The sequence below is a fragment of the Podarcis melisellensis genome (genome assembly GCF_964234715.1).
Source record: "Podarcis melisellensis genome assembly, chromosome: 10".
Classification (NCBI taxonomy): domain Eukaryota; kingdom Metazoa; phylum Chordata; class Lepidosauria; order Squamata; family Lacertidae; genus Podarcis; species Podarcis melisellensis.
In genome coordinates this window covers 110,662-128,856 of record NC_138542.1, presented here as the reverse complement: position 1 = coordinate 128,856, position 18,195 = coordinate 110,662, and positions in this window count along the sequence as shown.

Sequence of the window (18,195 nt, the reverse complement as noted above, 5' to 3'; positions counted from 1 at the left end):
TTTGATTTGGTTAGGGGTGATTCTGGTGCACATCCAAAAAACACCATGCAAATTGAAATAAGCCCGATCAAAGCTTATTCTTCTTCTTTCGACGCATATGGAAGCCAAAAGACTCTGTTTTGTTATTTTGGTCTCATTACATACACTTTGCGATTTCTGGGTTAATGTTGCCTTAACCCCAAAAAACACTTGAAATCAGCGAAATCCAAGATTCTTCTTTCTATATAGTTAGAACCCAAAACAACCTGTTTTGCTTTGTTTAGGCTTATTACACTTTGCTTTGCTATTTGTGGGTGAATTAACACCGAAAGAACTGATAACATTTAACTGCGATTTTGGGGTGAATGTGCAATCTAACCCCAAAAACACCAATTTGAAATAAGCCCAATCAGAGCTTATTCGTCTTCTCTCTACACATATGGAAGCGAAAAGACGGTGTTTTGTTAGTTTGGTTTCATTACACACACTTTGCGATTTGTGGGTCAATGTGCATTTTCACCAAAGAAGACGAATAGAAATAAGCGAAATCCAAGATTCTTCTTTCGATGTAGATGGAACCCCGAACAACCTGTTTTGCTTGGTTTAGACTTATTACACTTTGCTTTGCTATTTGTGGGTGAATTAACACCGGAAAAACAAAGCTTTCTATTGAGATGGAACCAAAACAGCCATGCTTTATTCGGGCTGATAAGAAACATTTCACTGCGATTGTTGGGTGAACGTGCATTCTAACTCCAAAAATACAAATTGGAAATGAGCCCAGAGCTTTATCAACTTCTTTTTATGCAGATTGAACCCAGAAAGCCTTTTTGATTTGGTTAGGGGTGATTCTGGTGCACATCCAAAAAACACCATGCAAATTGAAATAAGCCCAATCAAAGCTTATTCGTCTTCTTTCGACGCATATGGAAGCCAAAAGACGCCGTTTTGTTATTTTGGTCTCATTACATACACTTTGCGATTTCTGGGTTAATGTTGCCTTAACCCCAAATAACACTTGAAATCAGCGAAATCCAAGATTCTTCTTTCTATACAGTTAGAACTCAAAACAACCTGTTTTGCTTTGTTTAGGCTTATGACATTTCGCTTTGCTATTTGTGGGTGAATGAACACCGAAAGAACTGATAACATTTAATTGCGATTTTGGGGTGAATGTGCAATCTAACCCCAAAAACACCAATTTGAAATAAGCCCAATCAGAGCTTATTTGTCTTCTTTGTACACATATGGAAGCGAAAAGACGGTGTTTTGTTAGTTTGGTTTCATTACACACACTTTGCGATTTGTGGGTCAATGTGCATTTTCACCAAAGAAGACGAATAGAAATAAACGAAATCCAAGATTCTTCTTTCGATGTAGATGGAACCCCGAACAACCTGTTTTGCTTTGTTTAGACTTATTACACTTTGCTTTGCTATTTGTGGGTGAATTAACACCGAAAGAACTGATAACATTTAACTGCGATTTTGGGGTGAATGTGCAATCTAACCCCAAAAACACCAATTTGAAATAAGCCCAATCAGAGCTTATTCGTCTTCTCTCTACACATATGGAAGCGAAAAGACGGTGTTTTGTTAGTTTGGTCTCATTACATACACTTTGCGATTTCGGGGTTAATGTTGCCTTAACCCCAAATAACACTTGAAATCAGCGAAATCCAAGATTCTTCTTTCTATATAGTTAGAACTCAAAACAACCTGTTTTGCTTTGTTTAGGCTTATGACATTTCGCTTTGCTATTTGTGGATGAATGAACACCGAAAGAACTGATAACATTTAATTGCGATTTTGGGGTGAATGTGCAATCTAACCCCAAAAACACCAATTTGAAATAAGCCCAATCAGAGCTTATTCGTCTTCGCTCTAGACATATGGAAGCGAAAAGACGGTGTTTTGTTAGTTTGGTTTCATTACACACACTTTGCGATTTGTGGGTCAATGTGCATTTTCACCAAAGAAGACGAATAGAAATAAACGAAATCCAAGATTCTTCTTTCGATGTAGATGGAACCCCGAACAACCTGTTTTGCTTTGTTTAGACTTATTACACTTTGCTTTGCTATTTGTGGGTGAATTAACACCGAAAGAACTGATAACATTTAATTGCGATTTTGGGCTGAATGTGCAATCTAACCCCAAAAACACCAATTTGAAATAAGCCCAATCAGAGCTTATTTGTCTTCTCTCTAGACATATGGAAGCGAAAAGACGGTGTTTTGTTAGTTTGGTTTCATTACACACACTTTGCGATATGTGGGTCAATGTGCATTTTCACCAAAGAAGACGAATAGAAATAAACGAAATCCAATTCTTCTTTCGAGGTAGATGGAACCCTGAACAACCTGTTTTGCTTTGTTTAGACTTATTACACTTTGCTTTGCTATTTATGGGTGAATTAACACCGAAAAAACAAAGCTTTCTATTGAGATGGAAGCAAAACAGCCATGCTTTATTCGGGCTGATAAGAAACATTTCACTGCGATTGTTGGGTGAACGTGCATTCTAACTCCAAAAATACAAATTGGAAATGAGCCCAGAGCTTTATCATCTTCTTTTTATGCAGATTGAACCCAGAAAGCCTTTTTGATTTTGTTAGGGGTGATTCTGGTGCACATCCAAAAAACACCATGCAAATTGAAATAAGCCCGATCAAAGCTTATTCTTCTTCTTTCGACGCATATGGAAGCCAAAAGACGCTGTTTTGTTATTTTGATCTCATTACATACACTTTGCGATTTCTGGGTTAATGTTGCCTTAACCCCAAAAAACACTTGAAATCAGCGAAATCCAAGATTCTTCTTTCTATATAGTTAGAACCCAAAACAACCTGTTTTGCTTTGTTTAGGCTTATGACATTTCGCTTTGCTTTTTGTGGGTGAATGAACACCGAAAGAACTGATAACATTTAATTGCGATTTTGGGGTGAATGTGCAATCTAACCCCAAAAACACCAATTTGAAATAAGCCCAATCAGAGCTTATTCGTCTTCTCTCTACACATATGGAAGCGAAAAGACGGTGTTTTGTTAGTTTGGTTTCATTACACACACTTTGCGATTTGTGGGTCAATGTGCATTTTCACCAAAGAAGACGAATAGAAATAAGCGAAATCCAAGATTCTTCTTTCGATGTAGATGGAACCCCGAATAACCTGTTTTGCTTGGTTTAGACTTATTACACTTTGCTTTGCTATTTGTGGGTGAATTAACACCGAAAAAACAAAGCTTTCTATTGAGATGGAACCAAAACAGCCATGCTTTATTCGGGCTGATAAGAAACATTTCACTGTGATTGTTGGGTGAACGTGCATTCTAACTCCAAAAATACAAATTGGAAATGAGCCCAGAGCTTTATCATCTTCTTTTTATGCAGATTGAACCCAGAAAGCCTTTTTGATTTGGTTAGGGGTGATTCTGGTGCACATCCAAAAAACACCATGCAAATTGAAATAAGCCCAATCAAAGCTTATTCGTCTTCTTTCGACGCATATGGAAGCCAAAAGACGCCGTTTTGTTATTTTGGTCTCATTACATACACTTTGCGATTTCTGGGTTAATGTTGCCTTAACCCCAAATAACACTTGAAATCAGCGAAATCCAAGATTCTTCTTTCTATACAGTTAGAACTCAAAACAACCTGTTTTGCTTTGTTTAGGCTTATGACATTTCGCTTTGCTATTTGTGGGTGAATGAACACCGAAAGAACTGATAACATTTAATTGCGATTTTGGGGTGAATGTGCAATCTAACCCCAAAAACACCAATTTGAAATAAGCCCAATCAGAGCTTATTTGTCTTCTTTGTACACATATGGAAGCGAAAAGACGGTGTTTTGTTAGTTTGGTTTCATTACACACACTTTGCGATTTGTGGGTCAATGTGCATTTTCACCAAAGAAGACGAATAGAAATAAACGAAATCCAAGATTCTTCTTTCGATGTAGATGGAACCCCGAACAACCTGTTTTGCTTTGTTTAGGCTTATTAGACTTTGCTTTGCTATTTGTGGGTGAATTAACACCGAAAGAACTGATAACATTTAACTGCGATTTTGGGGTGAATGTGCAATCTAACCCCAAAAACACCAATTTGAAATAAGCCCAATCAGAGCTTATTCGTCTTCTCTCTACACATATGGAAGCGAAAAGACGGTGTTTTGTTAGTTTGGTTTCATTACACACACTTTGCGATTGGTGGGTCAATGTGCATTTTCAACAAAGAAGACGAATAGAAATAAGCGAAATCCAAGATTCTTCTTTCGATGTAGATGGAACCCCGAACAACCTGTTTTGCTTTGTTTAGACATTACACTTTGCTTTGCTATTTGTGGGTGAATTAACACCGAAAAAACAAAGCTTTCTATTGAGATGGAACCAAAACAGCCATGCTTTATTCGGGCTGATAAGAAACATTTCACTGCGATTGTTGGGTGAACGTGCATTCTAACTCCAAAAATACAAATTGGAAATGAGCCCAGAGCTTTATCATCTTCTTTTTATGCAGATTGAACCCAGAAAGCCTTTTTGATTTGGTTAGGGGTGATTCTGGTGCACATCCAAAAAACACCATGCAAATTGAAATAAGCCCGATCAAAGCTTATTCTTCTTCTTTCGACGCATATGGAAGCCAAAAGACGCTGTTTTGTTATTTTGGTCTCATTACATACACTTTGCGATTTCTGGGTTAATGTTGCCTTAACCCCAAAAAACACTTGAAATCAGCGAAATCCAAGATTCTTCTTTCTATATAGTTAGAACCCAAAACAACCTGTTTTGCTTTGTTTAGGCTTATGACATTTCGCTTTGCTATTTGTGGGTGAATGAACACCGAAAGAACTGATAACATTTAATTGCGATTTTGGGGTGAATGTGCAATCTAACCCCAAAAACACCAATTTGAAATAAGCCCAATCAGAGCTTATTCGTCTTCTCTCTACACATATGGAAGCGAAAAGACGGTGTTTTGTTAGTTTGGTTTCATTACACACACTTTGCGATTTGTGGGTCAATGTGCATTTTCACCAAAGAAGACGAATAGAAATAAGCGAAATCCAAGATTCTTCTTTCGATGTAGATGGAACCCCGAACAACCTGTTTTGCTTGTTTTAGACTTATTACACTTTGCTTTGCTATTTGTGGGTGAATTAACACCGAAAAAACAAAGCTTTCTATTGAGATGGAACCAAAACAGCCATGCTTTATTCGGGCTGATAAGAAACATTTCACTGTGATTGTTGGGTGAACGTGGATTCTAACTCCAAAGGTACAAATTGGAAATGAGCCCAGAGCTTTATCATCTTCTTTTTATGCAGATTGAACCCAGAAAGCCTTTTTGATTTGGTTAGGGGTGATTCTGGTGCACATCCAAAAAACACCATGCAAATTGAAATAAGCCCAATCAAAGCTTATTCGTCTTCTTTCGACGCATATGGAAGCCAAAAGACGCTGTTTTGTTATTTTGGTCTCATTACATACACTTTGCGATTTCTGGGTTAATGTTGCCTTAACCCCAAATAACACTTGAAATCAGCGAAATCCAAGATTCTTCTTTCTATATAGTTAGAACTCAAAACAACCTGTTTTGCTTTGTTTAGGCTTATGACATTTCGCTTTGCTATTTGTGGGTGAATGAACACCGAAAGAACTGATAACATTTAATTGCGATTTTGGGGTGAATGTGCAATCTAACCCCAAAAACACCAATTTGAAATAAGCCCAATCAGAGCTTATTTGTCTTCTCTCTAGACATATGGAAGCGAAAAGACGGTGTTTTGTTAGTTTGGTTTCATTACACACACTTTGCGATTTGTGGGTCAATGTGCATTTTCACCAAAGAAGACGAATAGAAATAAACGAAATCCAATTCTTCTTTCGAGGTAGATGGAACCCTGAACAACCTGTTTTGCTTTGTTTAGACTTATTACACTTTGCTTTGCTATTTGTGGGTGAATTAACACCGAAAAAACAAAGCTTTCTATTGAGATGGAACCAAAACAGCCATGCTTTATTCGGGCTGATAAGAAACATTTCAGTGCGATTGTTGGGTGAACGTGCATTCTAACTCCAAAAATACAAATTGGAAATGAGCCCAGAGCTTTATCATCTTCTTTTTATGCAGATTGAACCCAGAAAGCCTTTTTGATTTGGTTAGGGGTGATTCTGGTGCACATCCAAAAAACACCATGCAAATTGAAATAAGCCCGATCAAAGCTTATTCTTCTTCTTTCGACGCATATGGAAGCCAAAAGACGCTGTTTTGTTATTTTGGTCTCATTACATACACTTTGCGATTTCTGGGTTAATGTTGCCTTAACCCCAAAAAACACTTGAAATCAGCGAAATCCAAGATTCTTCTTTCTATATAGTTAGAACCCAAAACAACCTGTTTTGCTTTGTTTAGGCTTATGACATTTCGCTTTGCTATTTGTGGGTGAATGAACACCGAAAGAACTGATAACATTTAATTGCGATTTTGGGGTGAATGTGCAATCTAACCCCAAAAACACCAATTTGAAATAAGCCCAATCAGAGCTTATTCGTCTTCTCTCTACACATATGGAAGCGAAAAGACGGTGTTTTGTTAGTTTGGTTTCATTACACACACTTTGCGATTTGTGGGTCAATGTGCATTTTCACCAAAGAAGACGAATAGAAATAAGCGAAATCCAAGATTCTTCTTTCGATGTAGATGGAACCCCGAACAACCTGTTTTGCTTGGTTTAGACTTATTACACTTTGCTTTGCTATTTGTGGGTGAATTAACACCGAAAAAACAAAGCTTTCTATTGAGATGGAACCAAAACAGCCATGCTTTATTCGGGCTGATAAGAAACATTTCACTGTGATTGTTGGGTGAACGTGGATTCTAACTCCAAAGGTACAAATTGGAAATGAGCCCAGAGCTTTATCATCTTCTTTTTATGCAGATTGAACCCAGAAAGCCTTTTTGATTTGGTTAGGGGTGATTCTGGTGCACATCCAAAAAACACCATGCAAATTGAAATAAGCCCAATCAAAGCTTATTCGTCTTCTTTCGACGCATATGGAAGCCAAAAGACGCTGTTTTGTTATTTTGGTTTCATTACATACACTTTGCGATTTCTGGGTTAATGTTGCCTTAACCCCAAATAACACTTGAAATCAGCGAAATCCAAGATTCTTCTTTCTATATAGTTAGAACTCAAAACAACCTGTTTTGCTTTGTTTAGGCTTATGACATTTCGCTTTGCTATTTGTGGGTGAATGAACACCGAAAGAACTGATAACATTTAATTGCGCTTTTGGGGTGAATGTGCAATCTAACCCCAAAAACACCAATTTGAAATAAGCCCAATCAGAGCTTATTTGTCTTCTCTCTAGACATATGGAAGCGAAAAGACGGTGTTTTGTTAGTTTGGTTTCATTACACACACTTTGCGATTTGTGGGTCAATGTGCATTTTCACCAAAGAAGACGAATAGAAATAAACGAAATCCAATTCTTCTTTCGAGGTAGATGGAACCCTGAACAACCTGTTTTGCTTTGTTTAGACTTATTACACTTTGCTTTGCTATTTGTGGGTGAATTAACACCGAAAAAACAAAGCTTTCTATTGAGATGGAACCAAAACAGCCATGCTTTATTCGGGCTGATAAGAAACATTTCAGTGCGATTGTTGGGTGAACGTGCATTCTAACTCCAAAAATACAAATTGGAAATGAGCCCAGAGCTTTATCATCTTCTTTTTATGCAGATTGAACCCAGAAAGCCTTTTTGATTTGGTTAGGGGTGATTCTGGTGCACATCCAAAAAACACCATGCAAATTGAAATAAGCCCGATCAAAGCTTATTCTTCTTCTTTCGACGCATATGGAAGCCAAAAGACGCTGTTTTGTTATTTTGGTCTCATTACATACACTTTGCGATTTCTGGGTTAATGTTGCCTTAACCCCAAAAAACACTTGAAATCAGCGAAATCCAAGATTCTTCTTTCTATATAGTTAGAACCCAAAACAACCTGTTTTGCTTTGTTTAGGCTTATGACATTTCGCTTTGCTATTTGTGGGTGAATGAACACCGAAAGAACTGATAACATTTAATTGCGATTTTGGGGTGAATGTGCAATCTAACCCCAAAAACACCAATTTGAAATAAGCCCAATCAGAGCTTATTCGTCTTCTCTCTACACATATGGAAGCGAAAAGACGGTGTTTTGTTAGTTTGGTTTCATTACACACACTTTGCGATTTGTGGGTCAATGTGCATTTTCACCAAAGAAGACGAATAGAAATAAGCGAAATCCAAGATTCTTCTTTCGATGTAGATGGAACCCCGAACAACCTGTTTTGCTTGGTTTAGACTTATTACACTTTGCTTTGCTATTTGTGGGTGAATTAACACCGAAAAAACAAAGCTTTCTATTGAGATGGAACCAAAACAGCCATGCTTTATTCGGGCTGATAAGAAACATTTCACTGTGATTGTTGGGTGAACGTGCATTCTAACTCCAAAAATACAAATTGGAAATGAGCCCAGAGCTTTATCATCTTCTTTTTATGCAGATTGAACCCAGAAAGCCTTTTTGATTTGGTTAGGGGTGATTCTGGTGCACATCCAAAAAACACCATGCAAATTGAAATAAGCCCAATCAGAGCTTATTTGTCTTCTCTCTAGACATATGGAAGCGAAAAGACGGTGTTTTGTTAGTTTGGTTTCATTACACACACTTTGCGATTTGTGGGTCAATGTGCATTTTCACCAAAGAAGACGAATAGAAATAAACGAAATCCAATTCTTCTTTCGAGGTAGATGGAACCCTGAACAACCTGTTTTGCTTTGTTTAGACTTATTACACTTTGCTTTGCTATTTGTGGGTGAATTAACACCGAAAAAACAAAGCTTTCTATTGAGATGGAACCAAAACAGCCATGCTTTATTCGGGCTGATAAGAAACATTTCACTGCGATTGTTGGGTGAACGTGTATTCTAACTCCAAAAATACAAATTGGAAATGAGCCCAGAGCTTTATCATCTTCTTTTTATGCAGATTGAACCCAGAAAGCCTTTTTGATTTGGTTAGGGGTGATTCTGGTGCACATCCAAAAAACACCATGCAAATTGAAATAAGCCCGATCAAAGCTTATTCTTCTTCTTTCGACGCATATGGAAGCCAAAAGACGCTGTTTTGTTATTTTGGTCTCATTACATACACTTTGCGATTTCTGGGTTAATGTTGCCTTAACCCCAAAAAACACTTGAAATCAGCGAAATCCAAGATTCTTCTTTCTATATAGTTAGAACCCAAAACAACCTGTTTTGCTTTGTTTAGGCTTATGACATTTCGCTTTGCTATTTGTGGGTGAATGAACACCGAAAGAACTGATAACATTTAATTGCGATTTTGGGGTGAATGTGCAATCTAACCCCAAAAACACCAATTTGAAATAAGCCCAATCAGAGCTTATTCGTCTTCTCTCTACACATATGGAAGCGAAAAGACGGTGTTTTGTTAGTTTGGTTTCATTACACACACTTTGCGATTTGTGGGTCAATGTGCATTTTCACCAAAGAAGACGAATAGAAATAAGCGAAATCCAAGATTCTTCTTTCGATGTAGATGGAACCCCGAACAACCTGTTTTGCTTGGTTTAGACTTATTACACTTGGCTTTGCTATTTGTGGGTGAATTAACACCGAAAAAACAAAGCTTTCTATTGAGATGGAACCAAAACAGCCATGCTTTATTCGGGCTGATAAGAAACATTTCACTGTGATTGTTGGGTGAACGTGCATTCTAACTCCAAAAATACAAATTGGAAATGAGCCCAGAGCTTTATCATCTTCTTTTTATGCAGATTGAACCCAGAAAGCCTTTTTGATTTGGTTAGGGGTGATTCTGGTGCACATCCAAAAAACACCATGCAAATTGAAATAAGCCCAATCAAAGCTTATTCGTCTTCTTTCGACGCATATGGAAGCTAAAAGACGCCGTTTTGTTATTTTGGTCTCATTACATACACTTTGCGATTTCTGGGTTAATGTTGCCTTAACCCCAAATAACACTTGAAATCAGCGAAATCCAAGATTCTTCTTTCTATACAGTTAGAACTCAAAACAACCTGTTTTGCTTTGTTTAGGCTTATGACATTTCGCTTTGCTATTTGTGGGTGAATGAACACCGAAAGAACTGATAACATTTAATTGCGATTTTGGGGTGAATGTGCAATCTAACCCCAAAAACACCAATTTGAAATAAGCCCAATCAGAGCTTATTTGTCTTCTTTGTACACATATGGAAGCGAAAAGACGGTGTTTTGTTAGTTTGGTTTCATTACACACACTTTGCGATTGGTGGGTCAATGTGCATTTTCACCAAAGAAGACGAATAGAAATAAGCGAAATCCAAGATTCTTCTTTCGATGTAGATGGAACCCCGAACAACCTGTTTTGCTTTGTTTAGACTTATTAGACTTTGCTTTGCTATTTGTGGGTGAATTAACACCGAAAGAACTGATAACATTTAACTGCGATTTTGGGGTGAATGTGCAATCTAACCCCAAAAACACCAATTTGAAATAAGCCCAATCAGAGCTTATTCGTCTTCTCTCTACACATATGGAAGCGAAAAGACGGTGTTTTGTTAGTTTGGTTTCATTACACACACTTTGCGATTGGTGGGTCAATGTGCATTTTCACCAAAGAAGACGAATAGAAATAAGCGAAATCCAAGATTCTTCTTTCGATGTAGATGGAACCCCGAACAACCTGTTTTGCTTTGTTTAGACATTACACTTTGCTTTGCTATTTGTGGGTGAATTAACACCGAAAAAACAAAGCTTTCTATTGAGATGGAACCAAAACAGCCATGCTTTATTCGGGCTGATAAGAAACATTTCACTGCGATTGTTGGGTGAACGTGCATTCTAACTCCAAAAGTACAAATTGGAAATGAGCCCAGAGCTTTATCATCTTCTTTTTATGCAGATTGAACCCAGAAAGCCTTTTTGATTTGGTTAGGGGTGATTCTGGTGCACATCCAAAAAACACCATGCAAATTGAAATAAGCCCAATCAAAGCTTATTCGTCTTCTTTCGACGCATATGGAAGCCAAAAGACGCTGTTTTGTTATTTTGGTCTCATTACATACACTTTGCGATTTCTGGGTTAATGTTGCCTTAACCCCAAATAACACTTGAAATCAGCGAAATCCAAGATTCTTCTTTCTATATAGTTAGAACTCAAAACAACCTGTTTTGCTTTGTTTAGGCTTATGACATTTCGCTTTGCTATTTGTGGGCGAATGAACACCGAAAGAACTGATAACATTTAATTGCGATTTTGGGGTGAATGTGCAATCTAACCCCAAAAACACCAATTTGAAATAAGCCCAATCAGAGCAAATTTGTCTTCTCTCTAGACATATGGAAGCGAAAAGACGGTGTTTTGTTAGTTTGGTTTCATTACACACACTTTGCGATTTGTGGGTCAATGTGCATTTTCAGCAAAGAAGACGAATAGAAATAAACGAAATCCAATTCTTCTTTCGAGGTAGATGGAACCCTGAACAACCTGTTTTGCTTTGTTTAGACTTATTACACTTTGCTTTGCTATTTGTGGGTGAATTAACACCGAAAAAACAAAGCTTTCTATTGAGATGGAACCAAAACAGCCATGCTTTATTCGGGCTGATAAGAAACATTTCACTGCGATTGTTGGGTGAACGTGCATTCTAACTCCAAAAATACAAATTGGAAATGAGCCCAGAGCTTTATCATCTTCTTTTTATGCAGATTGAACCCAGAAAGCCTTTTTGATTTGGTTAGGGGTGATTCTGGTGCACATCCAAAAAACACCATGCAAATTGAAATAAGCCCGATCAAAGCTTATTCTTCTTCTTTCGACGCATATGGAAGCCAAAAGACGCTGTTTTGTTATTTTGGTCTCATTACATACACTTTGCGATTTCTGGGTTAATGTTGCCTTAACCCCAAAAAACACTTGAAATCAGCGAAATCCAAGATTCTTCTTTCTTTACAGTTAGAACTCAAAACAACCTGTTTTGCTTTGTTTAGGCTTATGACATTTCGCTTTGCTATTTGTGGGTGAATGAACACCGAAAGAACTGATAACATTTAATTGCGATTTTGGGGTGAATGTGCAATCTAACCCCAAAAACACCAATTTGAAATAAGCCCAATCAGAGCTTATTTGTCTTCTTTGTACACATATGGAAGCGAAAAGACGGTGTTTTGTTAGTTTGGTTTCATTACACACACTTTGCGATTTGTGGGTCAATGTGCATTTTCACCAAAGAAGACGAATAGAAATAAACGAAATCCAAGATTCTTCTTTCGATGTAGATGGAACCCCGAACAACCTGTTTTGCTTTGTTTAGACTTATTAGACTTTGCTTTGCTATTTGTGGGTGAATTAACACCGAAAGAACTGATAACATTTAACTGCGATTTTGGGGTGAATGTGCAATCTAACCCCAAAAACACCAATTTGAAATAAGCCCAATCAGAGCTTATTCGTCTTCTCTCTACACATATGGAAGCGAAAAGACGGTGTTTTGTTAGTTTGGTTTCATTACACACACTTTGCGATTGGTGGGTCAATGTGCATTTTCACCAAAGAAGACGAATAGAAATAAGCGAAATCCAAGATTCTTCTTTCGATGTAGATGGAACCCCGAACAACCTGTTTTGCTTTGGTTAGACATTACACTTTGCTTTGCTATTTGTGGGTGAATTAACACCGAAAAAACAAAGCTTTCTATTGAGATGGAACCAAAACAGCCATGCTTTATTCGGGCTGATAAGAAACATTTCACTGCGATTGTTGGGTGAACGTGCATTCTAACTCCAAAAATACAAATTGGAAATGAGCCCAGAGCTTTATCATCTTCTTTTTATGCAGATTGAACCCAGAAAGCCTTTTTGATTTGGTTAGGGGTGATTCTGGTGCACATCCAAAAAACACCATGCAAATTGAAATAAGCCCGATCAAAGCTTATTCGTCTTCTTTCGACGCATATGGAAGCCAAAAGACGCTGTTTTGTTATTTTGGTCTCATTACATACACTTTGCGATTTCTGGGTTAATGTTGCCTTAACCCCAAATAACACTTGAAATCAGTGAAATCCAAGATTCTTCTTTCTATATAGTTAGAACTCAAAACAACCTGTTTTGCTTTGTTTAGGCTTATGACATTTCGCTTTGCTATTTGTGGGTGAATGAACACCGAAAGAACTGATAACATTTAATTGCGATTTTGGGGTGAATGTGCAATCTAACCCCAAAAACACCAATTTCAAATAAGCCCAATGAGAGCTTATTCGTCTTCTCTCTACACATATGGAAGCGAAAAGACGGTGTTTTGTTAGTTTGGTTTCATTACACACACTTTGCGATTTGTGGGTCAATGTGCATTTTCACCAAAGAAGACGAATAGAAATAAACGAAATCCAATTCTTCTTTCGATGTACATGGAACCCCGAACAACCTGTTTTGCTTGGCTTAGACTTATTACACTTTGCTTTGCTATTTGTGGGTGAATTAACACCGAAAAAACAAAGCTTTCTATTGAGATGGAACCAAAACAGCCATGCTTTCTTCGGGCTGATAAGTAACATTTCACTGCGATTGTTGGGTGAACGTGCATTCTAACTCCAAAAATACAAATTGGAAATGAGCCCAGAGCTTTATCATCTTCTTTTTATGCAGATTGAACCCAGAAAGCCTTTTTGATTTGGTTAGGGGTGATTCTGGTGCACATCCAAAAAACACCATGCAAATTGAGATAAGCCCGATCAAAGCTTATTCTTCTTCTTTCGACGCATATGGAAGCCAAAAGACGCTGTTTTGTTATTTTGGTCTCATTACATACACTTTGCGATTTCTGGGTTAATGTTGCCTTAACCCCAAAAAACACTTGAAATCAGCGAAATCCAAGATTCTTCTTTCTATATAGTTAGAACCCAAAACAACCTGTTTTGCTTTGTTTAGGCTTATGACATTTCGCTTTGCTATTTGTGGGTGAATGAACACCGAAAGAACTGATAACATTTAATTGCGATTTTGGGGTGAATGTGCAATCTAACCCCAAAAACACCAATTTGAAATAAGCCCAATCAGAGCTTATTCGTCTTCTCTCTACACATATGGAAGCGAAAAGACGGTGTTTTGTTAGTTTGGTTTCATTACACACACTTTGCGATTTGTGGGTCAATGTGCATTTTCACCAAAGAAGACGAATAGAAATAAGCGAAATCCAAGATGCTTCTTTCGATGTAGATGGAACCCCGAACAACCTGTTTTGCTTGGTTTAGACTTATTACACTTTGCTTTGCTATTTGTGGGTGAATTAACACCGAAAAAACAAAGCTTTCTATTGAGATGGAACCAAAACAGCCATGCTTTATTCGGGCTGATAAGAAACATTTCACTGCGATTGTTGGGTGAACGTGCATTCTAACTCCAAAAATACAAATTGGAAATGAGCCCAGAGCTTTATCATCTTCTTTTTATGCAGATTGAACCCAGAAAGCCTTTTTGATTTGGTCAGGGGTTATTCTGGTGCACATCCAAAAAACACCATGCAAATTGAAATAAGCCCAATCAAAGCTTATTCGTCTTCTTTCGACGCATATGGAAGCCAAAAGACGCTGTTTTGTTACTTTGGTCTCATTACATACACTTTGCGATTTCTGGGTTAATGTTGCCTTAACCCCAAATAACACTTGAAATCAGCGAAATCCAAGATTCTTCTTTCTATACAGTTAGAACTCAAAACAACCTGTTTTGCTTTGTTTAGGCTTATGACATTTCGCTTTGCTATTTGTGGGTGAATGAACACCGAAAGAACTGATAACATTTAATTGCGATTTTGGGGTGAATGTGCAAACTAACCCCAAAAACACCAATTTGAAATAAGCCCAATCAGAGCTTATTTGTCTTCTTTGTACACATATGGAAGCGAAAAGACGGTGTTTTGTTAGTTTGGTTTCATTACACACACTTTGCGATTTGTGGGTCAATATGCATTTTCACCAAAGAAGACGAATAGAAATAAACGAAATCCAAGATTCTTCTTTCGATGTAGATGGAACCCCGAACAACCTGTTTTGCTTTGTTTAGACTTATTACACTTTGCTTTGCTCTTTGTCGGTGAATTAACACCGAAAGAACTGATAACATTTAACTGCGATTTTGGGGTGAATGTGCAATCTAACCCAAAAAACACCAATTTCAAATAAGCCCAATCAGAGCTTATTCGTCTTCTCTCTACACATATGGAAGCGAAAAGACGGTGTTTTGTTAGTTTGGTTTCATTACACACACTTTGCGATTGGTGGGTCAATGTGCATTTTCACCAAAGAAGACGAATAGAAATAAGCGAAATCCAATATTCTTCTTTCGATGTAGATGGAACCCCGAACAACCTGTTTTGCTTTGTTTAGACATTACACTTTGCTTTGCTATTTGTGGGTGAATTAACACCGAAAAAACAAAGCTTTCTATTGAGATGGAACCAAAACAGCCATGCTTTATTCGGGCTGATAAGAAACATTTCACTGCGATTGTTGGGTGAACGTGCATTCTAACTCCAAAAATACAAATTGGAAATGAGCCCAGAGCTTTATCATCTTCTTTTTATGCAGATTGAACCCAGAAAGCCTTTTTGATTTGGTTAGGGGTGATTCTGGTGCACATCCAAAAAACACCATGCAAATTGAAATAAGCCAAATCAAAGCTTATTCGTCTTCTTTCGACGCATATGGAAGCCAAAAGACGCTGTTTTGTTATTTTGGTCTCATTACATACACTTTGCGATTTCTGGGTTAATGTTGCCTTAACCCCAAATAACACTTGAAATCAGCGAAATCCAAGATTCTTCTTTCTATATAGTTAGAACTCAAAACAACCTGTTTTGCTTTGTTTAGGCTTATGACATTTCGCTTTGCTATTTGTGGGTGAATGAACACCGAAAGAACTGATAACATTTAATTGCGATTTTGGGGTGAATGTGCAATCTAACCCCAAAAACACCAATTTCAAATAAGCCCAATCAGAGCTTATTTGTCTTCTCTCTAGACATATGGAAGCGAAAAGACGGTGTTTTGTTAGTTTGGTTTCATTACACACACTTTGCGATTTGTGGGTCAATGTGCATTTTCACCAAAGAAGACGAATAGAAATAAGCGAAATCCAATTCTTCTTTCGATGTACATGGAACCCCGAACAACCTGTTTTGCTTGGTTTAGACTTATTACACTTTGCTTTGCTATTTGTGGGTGAATTAACACCGAAAAAACAAAGCTTTCTATTGAGATGGAACCAAAACAGCCATGCTTTATTCGGGCTGATAAGAAACATTTCACTGCGATTGTTGGGTGAACGTGCATTCTAACTCCAAAAATACAAATTGGAAATGAGCCCAGAGCTTTATCATCTTCTTTTTATGCAGATTGAAACCAGAAAGCCTTTTTGATTTGGTTAGGGGTGATTCTGGTGCACATCCAAAAAACACCATGCAAATTGAAATAAGCCCGATCAAAGCTTATTCTTCTTCTTTCGACGCATATGGAAGCCAAAAGACGCTGTTTTGTTATTTTGGTCTCATTACATACACTTTGCGATTTCTGGGTTAATGTTGCCTTAACCCCAAAAAACACTTGAAATCAGCGAAATCCAAGATTCTTCTTTCTATATAGTTAGAACCCAAAACAACCTGTTTTGCTTTGTTTAGGCTTATGACATTTCGCTTTGCTATTTGTGGGTGAATGAACACCGAAAGAACTGATAACATTTAATTGCGATTTTAGGGTGAATGTGCAATCTAACCCCAAAAACACCAATTTGAAATAAGCCCAATCAGAGCTTATTCGTCTTCTCTCTACACATATGGAAGCGAAAAGACGGTGTTTTGTTAGTTTGGTTTCATTACACACACTTTGCGATTTGTGGGTCAATGTGCATTTTCACCAAAGAAGACGAATAGAAATAAACGAAATCCAATTCTTCTTTCGAGGTAGATGGAACCCTGAACAACCTGTTTTGCTTTGTTTAGACTTATTACACTTTGCTTTGCTATTTGTGGGTGAATTAACACCGAAAAAACAAAGCTTTCTATTGAGATGGAACCAAAACAGCCATGCTTTATTCGGGCTGATAAGAAACATTTCACTGTGATTGTTGGGTGAACGTGCATTCTAACTCCAAAAATACAAATTGGAAATGAGCCCAGAGCTTTATCATCTTCTTTTTATGCAGATTGAACCCAGAAAGCCTTTTTGATTTGGTTAGGGGTGATTCTGGTGCACATCCAAAAAACACCATGCAAATTGAAATAAGCCCAATCAAAGCTTATTCGTCTTCTTTCGACGCATATGGAAGCCAAAAGACGCCGTTTTGTTATTTTGGTCTCATTACATACACTTTGCGATTTCTGGGTTAATGTTGCCTTAACCCCAAAAAACACTTGAAATCAGCGAAATCCAAGATTCTTCTTTCTATACAGTTAGAACTCAAAACAACCTGTTTTGCTTTGTTTAGGCTTATGACATTTCGCTTTGCTATTTGTGGGTGAATGAACACCGAAAGAACTGATAACATTTAATTGCGATTTTGGGGTGAATGTGCAATCTAACCCCAAAAACACCAATTTGAAATAAGCCCAATCAGAGCTTATTTGTCTTCTTTGTACACATATGGAAGCGAAAAGACGGTGTTTTGTTAGTTTGGTTTCATTACACACACTTTGCGATTTGTGGGTCAATGTGCATTTTCACCAAAGAAGACGAATAGAAATAAACGAAATCCAAGATTCTTCTTTCGATGTAGATGGAACCCCGAACAACCTGTTTTGCTTTGTTTAGACTTATTACACTTTGCTTTGCTATTTGTGGGTGAATTAACACCGAAAGAACTGATAACATTTAACTGCGATTTTGGGGTGAATGTGCAATCTAACCCCAAAAACACCAATTTGAAATAAGCCCAATCAGAGCTTATTCGTCTTCTCTCTACACATATGGAAGCGAAAAGACGGTGTTTTGTTAGTTTGGTTTCATTACACACACTTTGCGATTTGTGGGTCAATGTGCATTTTCACCAAAGAAGACGAATAGAAATAAGCGAAATCCAAGATGCTTCTTTCGATGTAGATGGAACCCCGAACAACCTGTTTTGCTTGGTTTAGACTTATTACACTTTGCTTTG